We start from the raw sequence: 21,020 nt of genomic DNA, 5'->3' as shown, positions 1-21,020 counted from the left end.
TTCTGAAAAACGCCCAGTTGACAAGGATTTCTGGCGTTTAACGCCAGCCAGGCACCTGGCTGGCGTTAAACGCCCAAAGGGGTAGCATGGGCGTTAAACGCCAGAATGGGTGCCATTCTGGGCGTTTAACGCCAAAAGGTGGGGGGGACCACTTTTTGTTTTCAACTCAAATTTTTCAAACTTTCCTCTTTTTAAACCATACTCTTCTACATAAATGCCACTTCAACCTTTTCATCATTCACTTTCAAATCTTCACAAATCAAAACCATTCTTCAAATCTATTTCAAATTAACCCCAAATCTTCTTCAAAACTCACCCTTTCTCAATTTCTTTCCATATCTTCTCAAATTTTCTTTCTAATTTTTATTTTTTTTTTTCGAATCTCTTCTCCCACCCTTATAATTCACGTTTGGAACCCCCTTTGCCCACACATTCGAATTTCCTCTTCCTCTCTCTCTCTCTTCTTTCTTTTCTTTGCTTGAGGACAAGCAAAGCTCTAAGTTGGTGTGCTTTTCCGTGATCACTAAGCCAAGATTCATCAATATCATGGCTCCTAAGGGAAAACAACCAATTTAAGAGGCAAGACAGAGAAAATCCAAAGAATCTTTGGAATCAAGAGAAGTTCTTAACCAAAGAACATGAAGACCATTATCACAAAATAATGGGTCTGAGGTCAGTGATCCCGGAAGTGAAATTTGATCTGAAAGAAGATGATATCCGGGGATCCAGAGCAAATTCGAAACAGAGGATGGGAAGTTCTAACCAATCCTGAGACAAAGGTTGGAAGAACATGGTTCAGGATCTACTCAAATCTGTGGCTAACAGATAAGCAGAGAATGACTGGAACCGCTTACCATACCTACAGAACCATGGTCAGAGGGAAAGTTATGTACTTCCATCTGGACAAATAAGAGAAATCTTCAAGTTGCCTCAACTGCAAGATGATCCTGACTCCTTCAATAGGAGGATGGTGAGAGTAGATAAAGGGTTGGATCAAGTTCTAGAGGACATATGCCTCCCTGGAACTAAGTGGATAACCAATTCAAAGGGTGTCCCAAACCAACTCAAGAGGGGAGACCTCAAACCAATTGCAAGAGGTTGGCTAGACTTTATTGGGCATTCCATATTGCCCACTAGCACCGTTCTGAGGTCACCATCAAGAGAGCAGTGATGATTCATTGCATTATGCTTGGAAGAGAAGTGGAGGTGCACCATGTGATTGCTTGTGAGATCTACAATTGCAAATAAGAATTCCACTGAAGCCAAATTGGCTTACCCAAGCTTGATCTCCTTGCTCTGTAAAGAGGCTGGGGTGAAGATGGAGTAGATGAGTTCATACCCATTGAACATCCAATCACCAAGAAGTCAATAGAGGGACAAGTGCAAGACAACTCTATCAAAGGAGGGCGCATGAGTTCCTCCCTGAATTCCCTGAATTGGCTATTGGGCCAACCTAGAAGCATTTATTAACAAGTTGCAAGAGACTATGGAGCAACTGAAGGAAGAACAGCAGAATCAAAACTGCATGCTCTGCAAATTGCTGAAGGAACAAGGAAGAGGGGCGTGAAATTCAAGAGATGAAACGCCAAAAGCTCTCCTCCCAAGCTGAGGGAGCATCCACTTCTCAAAATCAAGGTTGTTGAGTCCTAACTCTGTGAAAACCTCTATCATTAGGAGCCTATTTTTTTCGTTTTTTTTTATTATTTTATTTTGTTTTTCTATTTCTAGTTTCATCTTATATTTATTTTTTGAGTCTTGTTCTTAGTTCATAATTAATAAAATTTAAAGTTCATGCCTTAAAGCTATGAATGTCCTATGAATCCATCACCTCTCTTAAAAGAAAAATGCTTTAATCACAAAAGAACAAGAAGTACAGGGTTTCAAAATTTATCCTTGAAACTAGCTGGATTAGTTTGATGTGGTGACAATACTTTTTGTTTTCTGAATGAATGCTTGAACAGTGCATATGTCTTTTGAATTTGTTGTTTTGAGAATGTTAAAATTATTGGCTCTTGAAAGAATGAGGAGAAAGAGAACTGTTATTGAGGATCTGAAAAATCATCAAATTGATTCTTGAAGCAAGAAAAAGCAGTGAATACAAAAAAAAAAAGAAAGAAGAAAAAAAAATTTTCGAAAAAAAAAAAGAAAAGAGAAAAAGAAAAAGAAATAAAGATGTGATCCAAGGCAATAAGAGTGTGCTTAAGAACCCTGGACACCACTAATTGGGGACTTTAGCAAAGCTGAGTCACAATCTAAAAAGGTTCACCCAATTATGTGTCTGTGGCATGTATGTATCCGGTGGTAATACTGGAAGACAGAGTGCTTTGGGCCACAGCCAAGACTCATACACTAGCTATGTTCAAGAATCATTACACTTAACTAGGAGAATCAATAACACTATCTGAGTTCTGAGTTCTCATAGATGCCAATCATTCTGAACTTCAAAGGATAGAGTGAGATGCCAAAACTGTTCGGAGGCAAAAAGCTACTAGTCCCGCTCATCTAATTGGAGCTATGTTTCCTTGATATTTTGGAGTCTATAGTATATTCTCTTCTTTTTATCCTATTTTGATTTCAGTTGCTTGGGGACAAGCACAATTTAAGTTTGGTGTTGTGATGAGCGGATAATTTATACGCTTTTTGGCATTGTTTTTAGTATGTTTTTAGTATCTTTTAGTTAGTTTTTAGTATATTTTTATTAGTTTTTAGTTAAAATTCACTTTTCTGGACTTTACTATGATTTTGTGTGTTTTTCTGTGATTTCAGGTATTTTTCTGGCTGAAATTGAAGGTTCTGAGCAAAATCTGATCCAGAACTGAAAAGGACTGCAGATGCTGTTGGATTCTGACCTCTCTGAACTCGAAGTGGATTTTCTGGAGTTACAGAAGCCCAATTGGCGCGTTCTCAACGGCATTGGAAGTAGACATCCTGGGCTTTCCCAATATATGATCCCATACTTTGCCCAAGATTTGATGGCCCAAACCGGCGTAGCAAATCAGCATCAGAAATTCCAGCGTTAAACGCCGGAACTGGCATGAAAGCTGGCGTTTAACTCCAGAAAAGGTCTCTACACGAAATTACTTCATTGCTCAGCCCAAGCACACACCAAGTGGGCCCGGAAGTGGATTTTTCTGTCATTTACTCATTTCTGTAAACCTTAGGATACTAGTTTACTATTTATAGGATCTTTTGACATTGTATCCGTACCTTATGACCTCATGACATTTTCTACACGTTTCTTGTGTACCTTCCACGGCATGAGTCTCTAAACCCCATGGTTGGGGGTGAGGAGCTCTGCTGTGTCTTGATGGATTAATGCAATTACTACTATTTCTTATTCAATCATGCTTGCTTCCATTCTAAGATATCACTTGCTCCTAACCCGGATGAATGTGATGATCCGTGACACTCATCATCATTCTCAACTATGAACATGTGCCTGACAACCACTGTTCTACCTTAGATTAAGTAGATATCTCTTGGATTCTTTAATCGGAATCTTCGTGGTATAAGCTAGAACTGATGGCGGCATTCAAGAGAGTCCGGAAGGTCTAAACCTTGTCTGTGGTATTCTGAGTAGGACTCAATGATTGAATGACTGTGACGTGCTTCAAACTCCTGAAGGCGGGGCGTTAGTGACAGACGCAAAAGAATCATTGGATTCTATTCCGGCCTGAACGAGAACCGACAGATGATTAGCCATGCTGTGACAGAGCATCGGGACGTATTTTCACTGAGAGGATGGGAGGTAGCCACTGACAACGGTGAAACCCTACATACAGCTTGCCATGGAAGGAGCCTTGCGTGTTTGATGAAGATGACAGTAGGAAAGCAGAGATTCGGAAGATGGAGCATCTCCAAAGCCTCAGCCTATTCTCCATTACTGCAAAACAAGTACCTTTTTCATGTTCTTTTGCTTTTTACAATCAATCCTGATAATTTCTGATATCCTGACTAAGATTTACAAGGTAACCATAGCTTTCTTCAAGCCGACAATCTCCGTGGGATCGACCCTTGCTCACGCAAGGTATTACTTGGACGACCCAGTGCACTTGCTGGTTAGTTGTGCGGGATTGCAAAAGTGTTATTGCAATTTCATGCATCAGTTTATCTCTTGGATTCTTTAACCGGAATCTTTGTGGTATAAGCTAGAACTGATGGCGGCATTCAAGAGAATCCGGAAGGTCTAAACCTTGTCTGTGGTATTCTGAGTAGGATTCAATGATTGAATGACTGTGACGAGCTTCAAACTCGCGATTGTGGGGCGTTAGTGACAGACGCAAAAGAATCACTGGATTCTATTCCGACATGATCGAGAACCGACAGCTGGATAGCCGTGCCGTGACAGGGTGCGTTGAACATTTCCACTGAGAGGACGGGACTGTAGCCATTGACAATGGTGATGCCCAACATACAGCTTGCCATGGAAAGGAGTAAGAAGGATTGGATGAAGACAGTAGGAAAGCAGAGAGACGGAAGGGACAAAGCATTTCCATTCGCTTATCTGAAGTTCTCACCAATGAATTACATAAGTATCTCTATCTTTATCTTTATGTTTTATTCATATATCATCCATACCCAATTGAGTCTGCCTGACTAAGATTTACAAGGTGACCATAGCTTGCTTCATACCAACAATCTCCGTGGGATCGACCCTTACTCGCGTAAGGTTTATTACTTGGACGACCCAGTGCACTTGCTGGTTAGTTGTGCGAAGTTGTGTTTATGCCATGGTATTGAGCACCAAGTTTTTGGACTCATTACCAGAGATTATTTGAGTTGTGAAAAGTAGTGATCACAATTTCGTGCACCATCTCTCTTTCTTGCCTTTTACCTCTAAAAAAAAACAAGAAAGATATACATTGAAATAGAAATACAAAACAGTAAAGCATGAAGGAGATGATGAATAACAGCTTTGACTCTATGCACTGAACCCAGCATCTGAACTCATAACCTTGTTCTTCATCTTGGCAGAGTACTCCCTTTAGTGTAGGTGCAATGCTTCCAAAACTTCAAACTCATTAGTAAGGATTCTCTCTATGCTCTCTCTTTCGGGTTCTCTCTCCTAAAACTCTAGTGAGATTCAACTTTCCTTTTGTACTTTAGTCAGAGCCATGGTTAGGGTTCTTCTAGAATCAACTTCTTGAATCTTGGGCTTTTAAAAATCATCCCTTCTCTTTCTTCAATCAACCCCCAAAATTAGGGGATTTCAAATCTGGTTCTTATTTGACTGAGGAGTGTAGAGCAACAGATATGATTTTGTTCAGTGATATTTCCAAATCCAAACCCTTGAAAATGTGCTTTGACTCCAAGTAGTAACTTTAACCGTTGATTCACAGCAGAAATTATCAACCACCATTTTCTTTATTTTCCTTTGAATGGAGTTTGCAGAGAATAGGAGAAGAAGTAAAGAAATCAACTTGCATGCAAATAGAAATAGATGTTTAGAGGTTCAACCCCCTTCACTATCATAACAACTCAATTCTAGGCTTTTAGAGAGTTTAAATAGATGTTTAGAAGTTCAAAATCATCAAACACAAGTTGTGAAAAAACAGGATTTTTGGAGTAAAGCAGGGTGTGTGTGTACGCACACTTGTGTGCATGCGCACACCCGTCCAAACTTTGTAAGGTGTGCGTATGCACGCAACAACAAGCATGTTGTAAGATGTGCGTACGTATCATAGTGTGCTGATGAGCGGATAATTTATACGCTTTTTGGCATTATTTTTATATAGTTTTTAGTAAGTTTAAGCTACTTTTAGGGATGTTTTCCTTAGTTTTTATGTTAAATTCACATTTCTGGACTTTACTATGAGTTTGTGTGTTTTTCTGTGATTTCAGGTAAATTCTGGCTGAAATTGAGGGATTTGAGCAAAACTCTGAAAAAGGCTGACAAAAGGACTGCTGATGCTGTTGGATTCTGACCTCCCTGCACTCGAAATGGATTTTCTGGAGCTACAGAACTCTAAATGGCGCGCTCTCAACGGCGTTGGAAAGTAGATATCCAGGGCTTTCCAGCAATATATAATAGTCCATACTTTATTCGAAGAATGACGACGTAACTTGGCGTTGAACGCCAAGTACATGCTGCTGTCTGGAGTTAAACGCCAGAAAAACGTCATGATCCGGAGTTGAACGCCCAAAACACGTCATAACTCGGAGTTCAACTCCAAGAGAAGCCTTAGCTCGTGTATTGATCAAGCTCAGCCCAAGCACACACCAAGTGGGCCCCGGAAGTGGATTTATGCATCAATTACTTACTCATGTAAACCCTATGAGCTAGTTTATTATATATAGGACATTTATCTATTGTATTATCTATCTTTTGAACGCATAGTTCTTAGACCATGGGGGCTGGCCATTCGGCCATGCCTGGACCCTTTGCTTATGTATTTTCAACAGTGGAGTTTCTGCACACCATAGATTAAGGGTGTGGAGCTCTGCTGTACCTCAAAGATTAATGAAGTTCTATTTTCTTTTCTTCGGTCTCTATCTTATTCTTATTCCAAGATATTCATTCGTACCCAAGAACATGATGAATGTGATGAGTTAGATAGCCCTCATTATCATTCTCACTTATGAACGCGCGTGATTGACAACCACTTCCGTTCTACATGCAACAGAGCTTGAATGTGTATCTCTTAGATTCCCCAACAGAATCTTCGTGGTATAAGCTAGATGGATGGCGGCATTTATGAGGATCCGGAAAGTCCAACCTTGTCTGTGGTGTTCCGAGTAGGATCCTGGGAATCCGAAAAGTCTAACCTTGTCTGTGGTATTCCGAGTAGGATTCCGGTAATGAATGACTGTGACGTGCTTCAAACCTGTAACCTGCTGGGCGTTAGTGACAGACGCAAAAGAGGGATTCTATTCCAGTAGGGGAGGGAACCAACCGGTGATTGGCCGTACTGTGACAGAGTGCGTGAGCATTAGCTTTCACTGTGAGGATAGGATGTAGCTATCAACCATGGATGATGCCTCCAGACTGGTTAGCTGTGCGAGTGACAGCCGCATAGGATATTTCCCCGTGAGGATGAAAGTAGCCACAGTTGATGGTGAACCCCTATACAAAGCTTGCCATGGAAAGGAGTAAGAAGGATTGAGTAGAAGCAGTGGGAGAGCAGGCGTCCGAGAGCTCTACAGCATCTCCATTCCGCTTATCTGAAATTCCTACCAATGAATCTGCATAAGTATTTCTATCCCTTTTAGTATTCCTTTTTATTTACAATCCAATAATCACAATTACCTTTTTAATCTGCCTAACTGAGATTTGCAAGGTGACCATAGCTTGCTTCATACCAACAATCTCTGTGGATTCGACCCTTACTCACGTAAGGTTATTACTTGGACGACCCAGTACACTTGCTGGTTAGTTGAACGGAGTTGTGAATTCCAATAAAGAAAATAAACAGTGCCCTAAGGGTATATTCATACTAAAGCTCAAAAGATAGAAGAACATAGTGATCACAATTTCGTCCACCAAGTTTTTGGCGCCGTTGCCGGGGATTGTTCGAGTATGGACAACTGACAGTTCATCTTGTTGCTCAGATTAGGTAATTTTCTTTTCAAAAATCTTTTTCAAAATTTTTCTTTTCTTTTTCGTTCTTCCAACTTTATTTTCGAAAAATATTAATAAAAATCCAAAAAAATTAGAAAATCATAAAAATCAAAAATATTTTGTGTTTCTTGTTTGAGTCTTGAGTCAATTTTTAAGTTTGGTGTCAATTGCATGCTTTTAAAAAATTTTTCTTGCATTTTTTTCGAAAATCCCATGCATTCATAGTGTTCTTCATGATCTTCAAGTTGTTCTTGATAAGTCCTCTTGTTTGATCTTGATGTTTTCTTGTTTTGTGTCTTTTGTTATTTTTCATGTGCATTTTTGCATTCATATTTTCCATGCATTAAAGATTTCTAAGTTTGGTGTCTTGCATGTTTTCTTTGCATCAAAAATTTTTTCAAAATTATGTTCTTGATGTTCATCATGATCTTCAAAGTGTTCTTGGTGTTCATCTTGACATTCATAGCATTCTTGCATGCATTCATGGTTTTGATCTAAAAATTTCATGCATTAAGCATTTTTGTTGTTTTTCTCTCTCATAATTAAAAATTCAAAAATCAAAAAAATATCTTTTCCTTATTTCCCTCCAAATTTTCGAAATTTTGAGTTGACTTGGTCAAAAATTTTCAAAATTAGTTATTTCTTACAAGTCCAGTCAAAATTTCAATTTTAAAAATCTTATCTTTTCAAAATTTTTTTTCAAAATCATATCTTTTTCAATTTTTTTTATTATTTTTCGAAAATTTCAAAAATCTTTTTCAAATTATTTTCAAAATCTTTTTCTTATCTTTATATGTAATTATCGAAAATTCACTAATAGTTAATGTGATTGGTTCAAAAATTTGAAGTTTGTTACTTTCTTGTTAAGAAAGGTTCAATCTTTAAGTTCTAGAATCTTATCTTGAAGTTTCTTGTTAGTGAAGTAAATAATTTCAAAATTTTTGAATTAAATCTTTTTATCTTTTATTTGATCTTTTTCAAAAATTTTATCTTTTTCAAAATTTGATTTCAAAATATCTTATCTAAACTTACTATCTTCTTATCTTTTTCAAATTTGATTTCAAATCTTTTTCAATCAACTAACTAACTTTTTGTTTGTTTCTTATCTTTTTCAAAACCACCTAACTACTTTTCCCTCTTCTATTTTCGAAAATATCTCTCTCTTTTTCAAAAATTCTTTTTAATTAATTAATTGTTTCATGTTTAAATTTTAATTACATTTTATCTCCAATTTTCAAAAATTACTAACTCCTTTTCAAAATTATTTTCGAATTTTCTCTTCTCTCTTCTTCTTCTATTTAATTATTTAATTACTAACACTTCTCTTCACCTCTCTTCATCCATAAATCCGAATCCATTCTTCATTCTTCTACCACCTTTCTTTTTCTACTAACATAAGGGAATCTCTATACTGTGACATAGAGGATTCCTTTTTCTTTTCTTGTTTTCTTCTCCTTCATATGAGCAGGAACAGGGATAAAGGCACTCTTGTTGAAATTGATCCAGAACCTGAAAGGACTCTGAAGAGAAAATTAAAAGAAGCTAAATTACAACAATCCAGAAGAGCCCTTCTAGAAAATTTCGAACAAGAGAAGGAGATGGCCGAAAATAATAATAATAATGCAAGGAGAATGCTTGGTGACTTCACAAAACCAACGTCCAAGTTTGATGGAAGAAGCATCTCCATTCCTGCCATTGGAGCCAATAACTTTGAGCTTAAGCCTCAACTAGTTGCTTTAATGCAACAAAACTGCAAGTTTTATGGACTTCCATCTGAAGATCCTTATCAGTTTTTAATTGAGTTCTTGCAGATCTGTGAGACTGTAAAGACGAATGGAGTTGATCCTGAAGTCTACAGACTCTTGCTTTTCCCTTTTGCTGTAAGAGACAGAGCTAGAGTGTGGTTGGATTCTCAACCCAAGGATAGCCTGGACTCATGGGATAAGCTTGTCACTGCATTCTTAGATAAGTTCTTTCCTCCTCAAAAGCTGAGCAAGCTGAGAGTGGATGTTCAAACCTTCAAACAAAAAGATGGTGAATCCCTCTATGAAGCTTGGGAAAGATACAAGTAGCTGACTAAAAGATGTCCATCTGACATGTTTTCAGAATGGACCATATTAGATATATTCTATTATGGTCTCTCTGAATTTTCGAAAATGTCATTGGACCATTCTGCAGGTGGATCTATTCACCTGAAGAAAACGCCTGAAGAGGCTCAAGAACTCATTGACATGGTTGCAAACAACCAGTTTATGTACACCTCTGAGAGGAATTCCGTGAACAATGGGGTACCTCAGAAGAAAGGAGTTCTTGAAATTGATACTCTGAATGCCATACTGGCTCAGAACAAAGTGTTGACTCAACAGGTCAACATGATCTCTCAAAATCTGAATGGATTGCAACATGCATCCAACAGTAATAGAAAGGCAGCTTCTGAAGAAGCTTATGATCCTGAAAACCCTGCCATGGCAGAGGTTAATTACTTAGGTGAACCTTATGGAAACACCTATAACTCATCATGGAGAAATCATCCAAATTTCTCCTGGAAGGATCAACAAAAACCTCAACAAGGTTTTAATAATGGTGGACGCAATAGGCTGAACAATAGTAAGCCATATCCATCATCTTCTCAGCAACAGACAGAGAATTCTGAACAAAACACTTCTAATTTAGCCAATATAGTCTCTGATCTGTCAAAGGCCACTTTCAGTTTCATGAATGAAACAAGATCCTCCATTAGAAATTTGGAGGCACAAGTGGGCCAGCTGAGTAAGAAAGTTATTGAAACTCCTCCCAGTACTCTCCCAAGCAATACAGAAGAAAATCCAAAAGGAGAGTGCAAGGCCATTGATTTAATCAAAGTGGCCGAATGCACAAAGGAGGAGGAGGACAAAAATCCTAGTGAGGAAGACCTCCTGGGACGTCCCTCAAGCAAGAAGGAGTTTCCTATTAAGGATCCAGAGGAATCTGAGGCTCACCTAGAGACCATAGAGATTCCATTAAATCTCCTTCTGCCATTCATGAGCTCTGAAGAATATTCATCCTCTGAAGAGGATGAAGATGTAATTGAAGAGCAAGTTGCTCAATACTTAGGAGCTATCATGAAGCTGAATGCCAAGCTGTTTGGTAATGAGACTTGGGAAAGTGAACCTCCCTTGCTCATTAGTGAACTAGATACCTGGATTCAGAGAACTCTACCTCAAAAGAAACAAGATCCTGGCAAATTCTTAATACCTTGCACCATTGGCACCATGAGCTTTGAAAAAGCTCTATGTGATCTTGGGTCAGGGATAAATCTTATGCCACTCTCTGTAATGGAGAAGCTGGGGATCATTGAGGTACAACCTGCCTTGTTCTCATTACAATTGGCAGATAAGTCCATAAGACAAGCTTATGGATTAGTAGAGGACGTGCTAGTAAAGGTCAAAGACCTTTACATCCCTGCTGATTTCATAATCCTAGACACTAGGAAGGAAGATGATAAATGCATCATCCTAGGAAGACCTTTCCTAGCCACAGCAGGAGCTGTGATAGATGTCAACAGAGGTGAGTTAGTCCTTCAATTGAATGGGGACTACCTTGTGTTTAAGGCACATTGCCATCCCTCTGTGGCAAAAGAGAGTAAGCATGAAGAGCTTCTCTCAGTTCAAGGTCAAGAAGAGCCCACACAGTCAAACTCTAAGTTTGGTGTTGTGAGGCCACAACCAAACTCTAAGTTTGGTGTTCAAACCCCATATCCAAACTCTAAGTTTGGTGTTGGGAATACCACACTTAAATTGACCTGATCACCTTGTGGTTCCATGAGAACCACTGTCAAGCTATTGACATTAAAGAAGCGCTTGTTGGGAGGCAACCCAATTTTATTTATCTAATTTTATTTTATTTTGTTTCTTTGTTATTTTTGTGTTTTATTAGGTACATGATCATGAGGAGTCACGGAAAAAATCAAAAAAAAAAATTAAAAACAGAGTCAAAAACAGAAGAAAAAAAATTTTCACCCTGGAGGCAGCGCAGACTGGCGTTCAACGCCAGTAAGGTGCATCTATCTGGCGTTCAACGCCGGAACAGAGCACCATTCTGGCGCTGAACGCCCAAAACAAGCAACAACCTGGCGTTAAACGCCAGGATGGTGCACAGAGAGGACAATCTGGCGCTGAACGCCAGAAACAAGCATGAAACTGGCGTTCAACGCCAGAAACATGCATTACATGGGCGTTTAACGCCCAGAACATGCATCAATGGACGTTTGAACGCCAGAATGATGCATCAAGGCATGTTACATGCCTATAGGGTGAAGGAATGGTATTTCTTTTCACCTCAGGATCTGTGGACCCCACAGGATCCCCACCTACCACATTTCTTTTAATCCTAATCACACTCTCCTAATCCAAATCTCATTCTCAATGTCACACTTCCCAAAAAAAAACCTTCACCTATCACCTCAATTCCTCTTCCCAATTACTTCCACTCACCATTCACATCAACCTCCTCTTCCCCATAAACCCCACCTACCTCCATTACATTCAAATTCAATTTCCCACCCTTTCCCACCCAACATGACCGAAACCCTACCTCCCCTCTCCCTTTAAATACCTTTCCTTTCTTCTTCATTTTCACACAACACAAACCCCTTCTTCTCTCATATAGCCGAAACCACTCTTCTCCCTCTCTTCCAATATTCTCTTCTTCTTCTTCTACTCTTCTTTTCTTTTTGCTCGAGGACGAGCAAATCTTAAGTTTGGTGTGAAAAAAAAGCCTAAGCTTTTTATTTTTCATTCACCATCAATGGCACCCAAGACCGGAGTTTCCTCAAGAAAAAGAAAAGGGAAGGCAAAAGCTTCCACTTCCGAGTCATGGGAGAGGGAGAGATTCATCTCCAAAAGCCATCAAGACCACTTCTATGATGTTGTGGCAAAGAAGAAAGTGATCCATGAGGTCCCTTTCAAACTCAAGAAGAATGAGTATCCGAAATTCCGACATGAAGTTCAAAGAAGAGGTTGGGAAGTCATAGCCAACCCCATACAACAAGTTGGAATTTTAATGGTTCAAGAATTCTATGCCAATGCATGGATCACTAGAAACCATGATCAAAGTATGAACCCGAATCCAAAGAATTATCTCACAATGGTTAGGGGGAAATACTTGGATTTTAGTCCGGAAAATGTAAGGTTGGCGTTTCATTTGCCTATGATGCAAGGTGATGAACACCCCTACACTAGAAGGGTCAACTTTGATCAAAGGTTGGACCAAGTCCTAATGGACATTTGTGTGGAAGGCGCCCAATGGAGAGTAGACTCCAAAGGCAAACCGGTCCAACTAAGAAGACTGGACCTCAAGCCTGTAGCTAGAGGATGGTTGGAGTTCATCCAAAGATCCATCATCCCTACAAGCAACCGATCTGAAGTTACTGTGGATCGGGCCATCATGATTCATAGCATCATGATTGGAGAGGAAGTAGAGGTTCATGAAGTCATATCCAATGAACTCTACAAAATAGCTGACAAGCCTTCATACATGGCACGGCTAGCCTTCCCCCACCTCATATGCCATCTATGTTATTCAGCCGGAGTTATCATAGATGGAGATGTCTCCATTGAAGAAGACAAGCCCATCACCAAGAAAAGGATGGAGCAAACAAGGGAAGCTCCTCACGGCCCCCAAGGAGAACATGAGGAAGTTCATCATCAACAAATGCCTCATGGAATGCACTTTCCTCCCAACAACTATTGGGAGCAACTCAGTACCTCTTTAGAAGATTTGAGCCATAATGTGGAACAACTAAGGGTGGAACACCATGAACACACCCTCACTCTCCAAGAAATAAGAGAAGATCAAAGAGCAATGAGGGAGGAGCAACAAAGGCAAGGAAGGGACATAGAAGAGTTGAAGAACATCATTGGTCCTTCAAGAAGAAGACGCCACTAGAGGTGGATTCATTCCTTGTTCTTTATTTTCTTTCTGTTTTCGGTTTTTAATTATTGTGTTTATCTATGTTTTGTGTCTTTATTTCATGATCATTAGTATGTAACCATGCCTTAAAGCTATGAATAAAATCCATTAGTCCTTCACCTCTCCTAAAAGAAAAATGTTTTAATTCAAAAGAACAAGAAGTACATAATTTTCAAAATTATTACTGAATTTAGTTTAATTATATTGATGTGGTGACAATACTTTTTGTTTTCTGAATGAATGATTGAACAGTGCATATGTCTTTGGATATTGTTGTTTATGAGTGTTAAAATTGTTGGCTCTTGAAAGAATGATGAACAAAGAGAAATGTTATTGGTGATCTGAAAAATCATGAAATTGATTCTTGAAGCAAGAAAAAGCAGTGAAGCATTCGAAAAAAACAAAAATAAATGGCTAAAAAGAGTATATAGAAAAAGAAGGAGCAGTAGAAAAAGCCAATAGCCCTTAAAACCAAAAGGCAAGGGTAAAAAGGATCCAAGGCTTTGAGCATCAATGGATAGGAGGGCCCAAGGAAATTAAATCCAGGCCTAAGCGGCTAAATCAAGCTGTCCCTAACCATGTGCTTGTGTCATGAAGGTCCAAGTGAAAAGCTTGAGACTAAGTGGTTAAAGTCGTGATCCAAAGCAAAAGAGTGTGCTTAAGAGCTCTGGACACCACTAACTGGGGACTTTAGCAAAGCTAAGTCACAATCTGAAAAGGTTCACCCAGTTATGTGTCTGTGGCATTTATGTATCCGGTGGTAATAATGGAAAACAAAATGCTTAGGGCCACGGCCAAGACTCATAAGTAGCTGTGTTCAAGAATCAACATACTTAACTAGGAAAGTCAATAACACTATCTGAAATTCTAAGTTCCTAGAGAAGCCAATCATTCAGAACTTCAAAGGAAAAAGTGAGATGCCAAAACTGTTCAGAAGCAAAAAGCTACAAGTCCCGCTCATGTAATTAAATTAATATTCATTGATATTTTGGACTTTATAGTATATTCTCTTCTTTTTATCCTATTTGATTTTCAGTTGCTTGGGGACAAGCAACAATTTAAGTTTGGTGTTGTGATGAGCGGATAATTTATACGCTTTTTGGCATTATTTTTATATAGTTTTTAGTAAGTTTAAGCTACTTTTAGGGATGTTTTCCTTAGTTTTTATGTTAAATTCACATTTCTGGACTTTATTATGAGTTTGTGTGTTTTTCTGTGATTTCAGGTAAATTCTGGCTGAAATTGAGGGATTTGAGCAAAACTCTGAAAAAGGCTGACAAAAGGACTGCTGATGCTGTTGGATTCTGACCTCCCTGCACTCGAAATGAATTTTCTGGAGCTACAGAACTCTAAATGGCGCGCTCTCAACGGCGTTGGAAAGTAGACATCCAGGGCTTTCCAGCAATATATAATAGTCCATACTTTATTCGAAGAATGACGACGTAACTTGGCGTTGAACGCCAAGTACATGCTGCTGTCTGGAGTTAAACGCCAGAAAAACGTCATGATCCGGAGTTGAACGCCCAAAACACGTCATAACTCGGAGTTCAACTCCAAGAGAAGCCTTAGCTCGTGTATTGATCAAGCTCAGCCCAAGCACACACCAAGTGGGCCCCGGAAGTGGATTTATGCATCAATTACTTACTCATGTAAACCCTAGGAGCTAGTTTATTATATATAGGACATTTATCTATTGTATTATCTATCTTTTGAACGCATAGTTCTTAGACCATGGGGGCTGGCCATTCGGCCATGCCTGGACCCTTTGCTTATGTATTTTCAACAGTGGAGTTTCTGCACAACATAGATTAAGGGTGTGGAGCTCTGCTGTACCTCAAAGATTAAGGAAGTTCTATTTTCTTTTCTTCGGTCTCTATCTTATTCTTATTCCAAGATATTCATTCGTACCCAAGAACATGATGAATGTGATGAGTTAGATAGCCCTCATTATCATTCTCACTTATGAACGCGCGTGATTGACAACCACTTCCGTTCTACATGCAACAGAGCTTGAATGTGTATCTCTTAGATTCCCCAACAGAATCTTCGTGGTATAAGCTAGATGGATGGCGGCATTTATGAGGATCCGGAAAGTCCAACCTTGTCTGTGGTGTTCCGAGTAGGATCCTGGGAATCCGGAAAGTCTAACCTTGTCTGTGGTATTCCGAGTAGGATTCCGGTAATGAATGATTGTGACGTGCTTCAAACCTGTAACCTGCTGGGCGTTAGTGACAGACGCAAAAGAGGGATTCTATTCCAGTAGGGGAGGGAACCAACCGGTGATTGGCCGTACTGTGACAGAGTGCGTGAGCATTAGCTTTCACTGTGAGGATGGGATGTAGCTATCAACCATGGGTGATGCCTCCAGACTGGTTAGCTGTGCGAGTGACAGCCGCATAGGATATTTCCCCGTGAGGATGAAAGTAGCCACAGTTGATGGTGAACCCCTATACAAAGCTTGCCATGGAAAGGAGTAAGAAGGATTGAGTAGAAGCAGTGGGAGAGCAGGCGTCCGAGAGCTCTACAGCATCTCCATTCCGCTTATCTGAAATTCCTACCAATGAATCTGCATAAGTATTTCTATCCCTTTTAGTATTCCTTTTTATTTACAATCCAATAATCACAATTACCTTTTTAATCTGCCTAACTGAGATTTGCAAGGTGACCATAGCTTGCTTCATACCAACAATCTCTGTGGATTCGACCCTTACTCACGTAAGGTTATTACTTGGACGACCCAGTACACTTGCTGGTTAGTTGAACGGAGTTGTGAATTCCAATAAAGAAAATAAACAGTGCCCTAAGGGTATATTCATACTAAAGCTCAAAAGATAGAAGAACATAGTGATCACAATTTCGTCCACCATGTGCGTACGCACGATTGCCAAAAACCTCAGGGTGTGTATGCACACACCACTCGTGTGTATGCACGAGCCAAAACACACCGCCTGTTCGGTGCGTGCGCACACCAGTGCGTGTACGCACACACACCAGAAGTTCTGGCTTTTCTGCATCTTAAGAAAATTCAGTTTTTGTATATAACTTCCGACGTCCATAATTTTCTCTACAAAATTCGGTTTTCCACAAAATTTATACCGTTTTAAAGCTCTTGAAATTATCTTTAATTTGAAATAAATTTCATTTAACTTCAAAAGTTGAGGCTCAAGTTATGGTCCACCAAATTTTTTTAAAACTCAAATTTTTCATAAAAAATACTAACCTCTATTTTTACCACATTTTCCACCTCAAACCAAGATTCCAAGTTTCTAAACCAACCCAAAATAAGCTAAATTCAATCTCAGTCCTTTTCATTCATTCCATAACCCATCAATATCCATATTCATCAATTTCAACCCCAAGAATTTCTAATCAACATAATCTCGTACTTAATCATTAAAATAGCACCATTATACATTCAATTCATCATCTCATCAACCATCAATTATAATAATCAACCACCAATCTATTCTCAAACCCATTCAACAATTTTCATCAAGTCTAACTTTTTACAAAACATTATATATTACATACGAGAAACCAAAATTATACATTGGTCGATTTCTCCCTAAGTCCAAAGACACCTCACTCAGCCTCCACCACCAAGATCCCTGCAACCAAAGCACAACTCAAGCTTCCAATTTCCACAAATATGCTCCAATTCATATATATACACTACCTACTTCACATTACCACATTCATATACACAAGTTTAATGCTATAACTAATGAAGAAATTCACTAGGTTTTGAGAATTTTCACCTTATACGTGCCTTAATTGAACAAAAGCCCGCTAATTTTTCAAGCTAATTAGACCTTAGAACATCAAAGAATTAAAAATCTCAATACCCACATATTGAATTTTTGAAATTGGGGAAGAGATAATTGACGATTGGATTTTTGATGGTATAGAATTTCATAAATGAAATCTCGTTGAAGTATAGTCTCTAAACCAACAATAATCCTTTCATGCAAAAATTTGTTTGTCACAAGTACAAACCCCTAAAATCTATAAACCGAAGTATTCAAACCTCGGGTCGTTCTCCCTAGGAATTACAATAAAGTGTCTTGTTATTGGTTGTGAGTTATTTTGGGGTTTTTATATGAAGCATGAAAGATAAATGGCAAGAAAGTAAACTAATGGCTAAAAAGGTCTTGGCATGGGTTGGTGGTCAAGGATCTCTATCCTAATCACTAACCACAATATGAGAATTGGCAAGGATTAATCTCATTAAATCATCCTCTAACTAGTAGTAAAGGAAAGTCAAATGAGCTATATCAATCCTAGTCCATAAGTCCTAACTCTCCACTAATTCAATTAGTGAGAACTAGAGTTAATGGCTCCCAATCATCAATCACTTGGACATTAGTAACTCAAGAGTTCCTAAGTTACCTTTCCAAGCCAAGAGTATAAAATTCTACTCTAAAATCCAACCAAGCATTTTCTCAAACACTTGGAAGGCATAAAAGAAAAGCATAGTGAATCAACAACAAGAACAAAATCTAACAACAATTATTGAAAAGAACTAACAACAACAATTAAAAGAAACACATTTATTATGAATTACTTTTATTGAATTGAAAGAGAGTAAAAGAAGCAATATTAGATCTATAACAAAATACAAGAACAACATAAAGGAAATTGCAATAAAAGAAAGGAAGAAGGATGAATGTAACAACAAGGAATTGAGAAGATAGAAATAGAAGAAGATGAACCTAAATCTCAACCTAAGAACTAAACCTAATCCTAATCCTAATCCTAATTCTAGAGAGAAGTGAGAGCTTCTCTCTCTAGAAACTAACTCTAACTAATCCTAATGAGTGTGTAATGATTGGAATCCCCTTTTCTCTTCAATCCTTGGCTTTAAATAGCATCTTTGGCGCCAAAGTTGGTTGGGATTGGGCCCCACAACCCTTCAGAATTCGTTGGCCACGTTTTCATTAAAAAATCATAAACCAACACCGACGCGTACGCGCACAGCACGCGTACGCGTCCATGGAGTGATTCGCAGGTGCGCGCAAGCGCCAGGTGCGCGCGCGCGTCCATGGGCGATTCCAACTTCTTTGACTTTTCATGATTTCTCCACTTTGCATGCTTTCCTTTTCACTCCTTTGATCCATTCCTAGCCTTTTCAATCTGAAATCACTAGCAAACATATCAAGGCATCTAGTGGAATCAAAGGGAGATTAAAATCATCAAATTAAAGGCCTAAAATGCATGTTTTCACATCTAAGCACAAATAAGGAGACAATCACAAAACCATGCTATTTCATTGAATAAATGTGGGTAAAAGGTGATAAAATCTCTTAAAATCAATACAAGATAAACTGTCAGAACGGGGTTTGTCAATAATCGAAACTGAAATTGTGACTTACTTACCGAATTGAGTACTAGGCTTTGTAGAGCTCGATGCGGTGGACGCGTGACCGCAAACGGTGCGGCGATCAAAGCTCAAAATTGGAAGATATGTGGGATTGAATCAAATTCAAGGGTTTGTGTTTTTCTTCATGTTCTTCCCCTTTCCAACGTGTTTCAATGTGTGTGAGGAAGAAATGAGCTGAAGCTCATGACTATAAGTGGGTTGGGTTGGGCCCGGTTTGGATCTGGTTTGTCCGATTCGGTTTAATTTTGAGCTAAATTTTTTAAAATTAGTGTCAAAATTCATGTTTTAATTAATTCTACATCAATAAACTATAAAATTCATATTTTTAATTCTTTTGATTAATAATTAATTTATTAGCTAATTATTCGTTAATTACGCAGAGTTTACACCTGTTATGTTTAAGAATTTTTTAGGTCTGCAATTCTAGAATTGAATTTCACTATTAAGATGAATCCAATATTAAATTCCTCAAATTGAGATTCCACTACCAATAATACACATTGCAGTAATTTTACAATACCAAAGTTAATTAAGTAGTAATTTTTCATCAAAAAAATAAATTACAGAACTAGATTTTTTCATAAGCTTCAGCCATAACAAAGCAGAGCAAAGAGACTAACTATGATGGAGAGAGCAAAAGCATCATAACAAAGCAGAGCAAATAATACCTGAGAATCCACAAGAAGTCCAAAGAATTACACAAAGGGTGCAAAAGATACCGAGCCATTGCGTAGGGGGAAGAGGATGTATTAGTTTTTCATTAAAAAACCAAAAAATAAATAAACAAAAAGCGAATGGGACATACAGAAGAACTAACCTGAGAATGGGAGGAGAAAGGGAGCCTCACACACGACAGGCGCAACGACGACGGCCAAGCTTGGTGGTGACATAGATAGAGACAGAGGAAGAGGATGACGATGGCTTGTGCAATAGCAACAACGACGGCAAATACGAGGATACTGACAGCAGCAGTGCTTCAGAGAGGAGGAGGCAGAAGCAGAGCTTCTCGCTAGCGACAATGGTGGCTGGTGGTAAGAAAAGAGAGAGAAGAGAAGAGAAAGAGAGAGAAGGAAGATGCACAAATGAGGGAGGGGGTACGCAAATTCGAATTTAGGTTAGGTTTACAATCGGATTTTTCGTTGAAAAAATTTGACGGTAACATTAGTTTTATTTAGTAAAACGACACATTTTGAAATTTTGATTACCGTCGAATTTATTTTATGATAATTCCAACGGTAATAAGCGCACCATTCTAATTTGGATTTGCGTCAACTGTTACTGTTTGATTTTCCGATAGTTTTACTAATTTGACAGTAATGCTGACAGCTCGACAGAATTGTCATGCTAATTGCCGCAAAAACTGATGGTAAATTCGTCGGTAACTGTCGATGCAAAATTCGATGGTAATTCCAACGGTTTTTGTAACACCCTACCATACAGAGCCTTATGCTTAAGTCATAATTCAGAGATGGCAAGGTATTACGACCTCTAAAATAAAAATTTAGTACGTATAGTAGTATGAATGATTGATTATAACTAGGAGCCTTTGTAGAAAAAGGGGTAAACAAAAACCGCAACTCAAAAGCGCATCACTCCGATCGATAACGTAACGAACAAGGATAAACCAACGCGAGATTATATATATACAAAGGAGTGTCAAAAACAGGAATATCAAGACTCAAAATCCGGCTGCGAAGATAACCGGTCCGAGCATAGCAATATATACATATGATAAAATAAGGAAAACCCCAAAGGAAACCCAAAGGGACACAAATACATAAAACCTATTCTCCAAAATCTCCCATAAAAGGAGTCATCACAGTTTGTATTATTTAATGGAGATAAAAGTATCTAAGCAAAACATATAAACTAAACAGAGTCCCCAAGAACAAGGAATCTTCGCGAATCTAGAAGTCTCCAGCATGCTTCAGCGGGAAACCTCACATCCTGCATCTGAAAACCACAAAATCCGCATGGGTGAGAACCAGAGGTCCCCAGCATGGTAACAGCTTCCACATATATAATACATAATAATAGAGGAAAGCCAAAGGCAATCCTAGAACTTCCTCCAGATAATATCAAAGCTTATAAACAAGCTAAACCATATAAGGGCATCTGACTAAAGATTCTTCA

Source organism: Arachis stenosperma, chromosome 5 (assembly GCF_014773155.1).
Source record: "Arachis stenosperma cultivar V10309 chromosome 5, arast.V10309.gnm1.PFL2, whole genome shotgun sequence".
Lineage (NCBI taxonomy): Eukaryota > Viridiplantae > Streptophyta > Magnoliopsida > Fabales > Fabaceae > Arachis > Arachis stenosperma.
The sequence above is the reverse complement of the archived record's forward strand: the minus strand, read 5'-3'. Positions refer to the sequence as shown.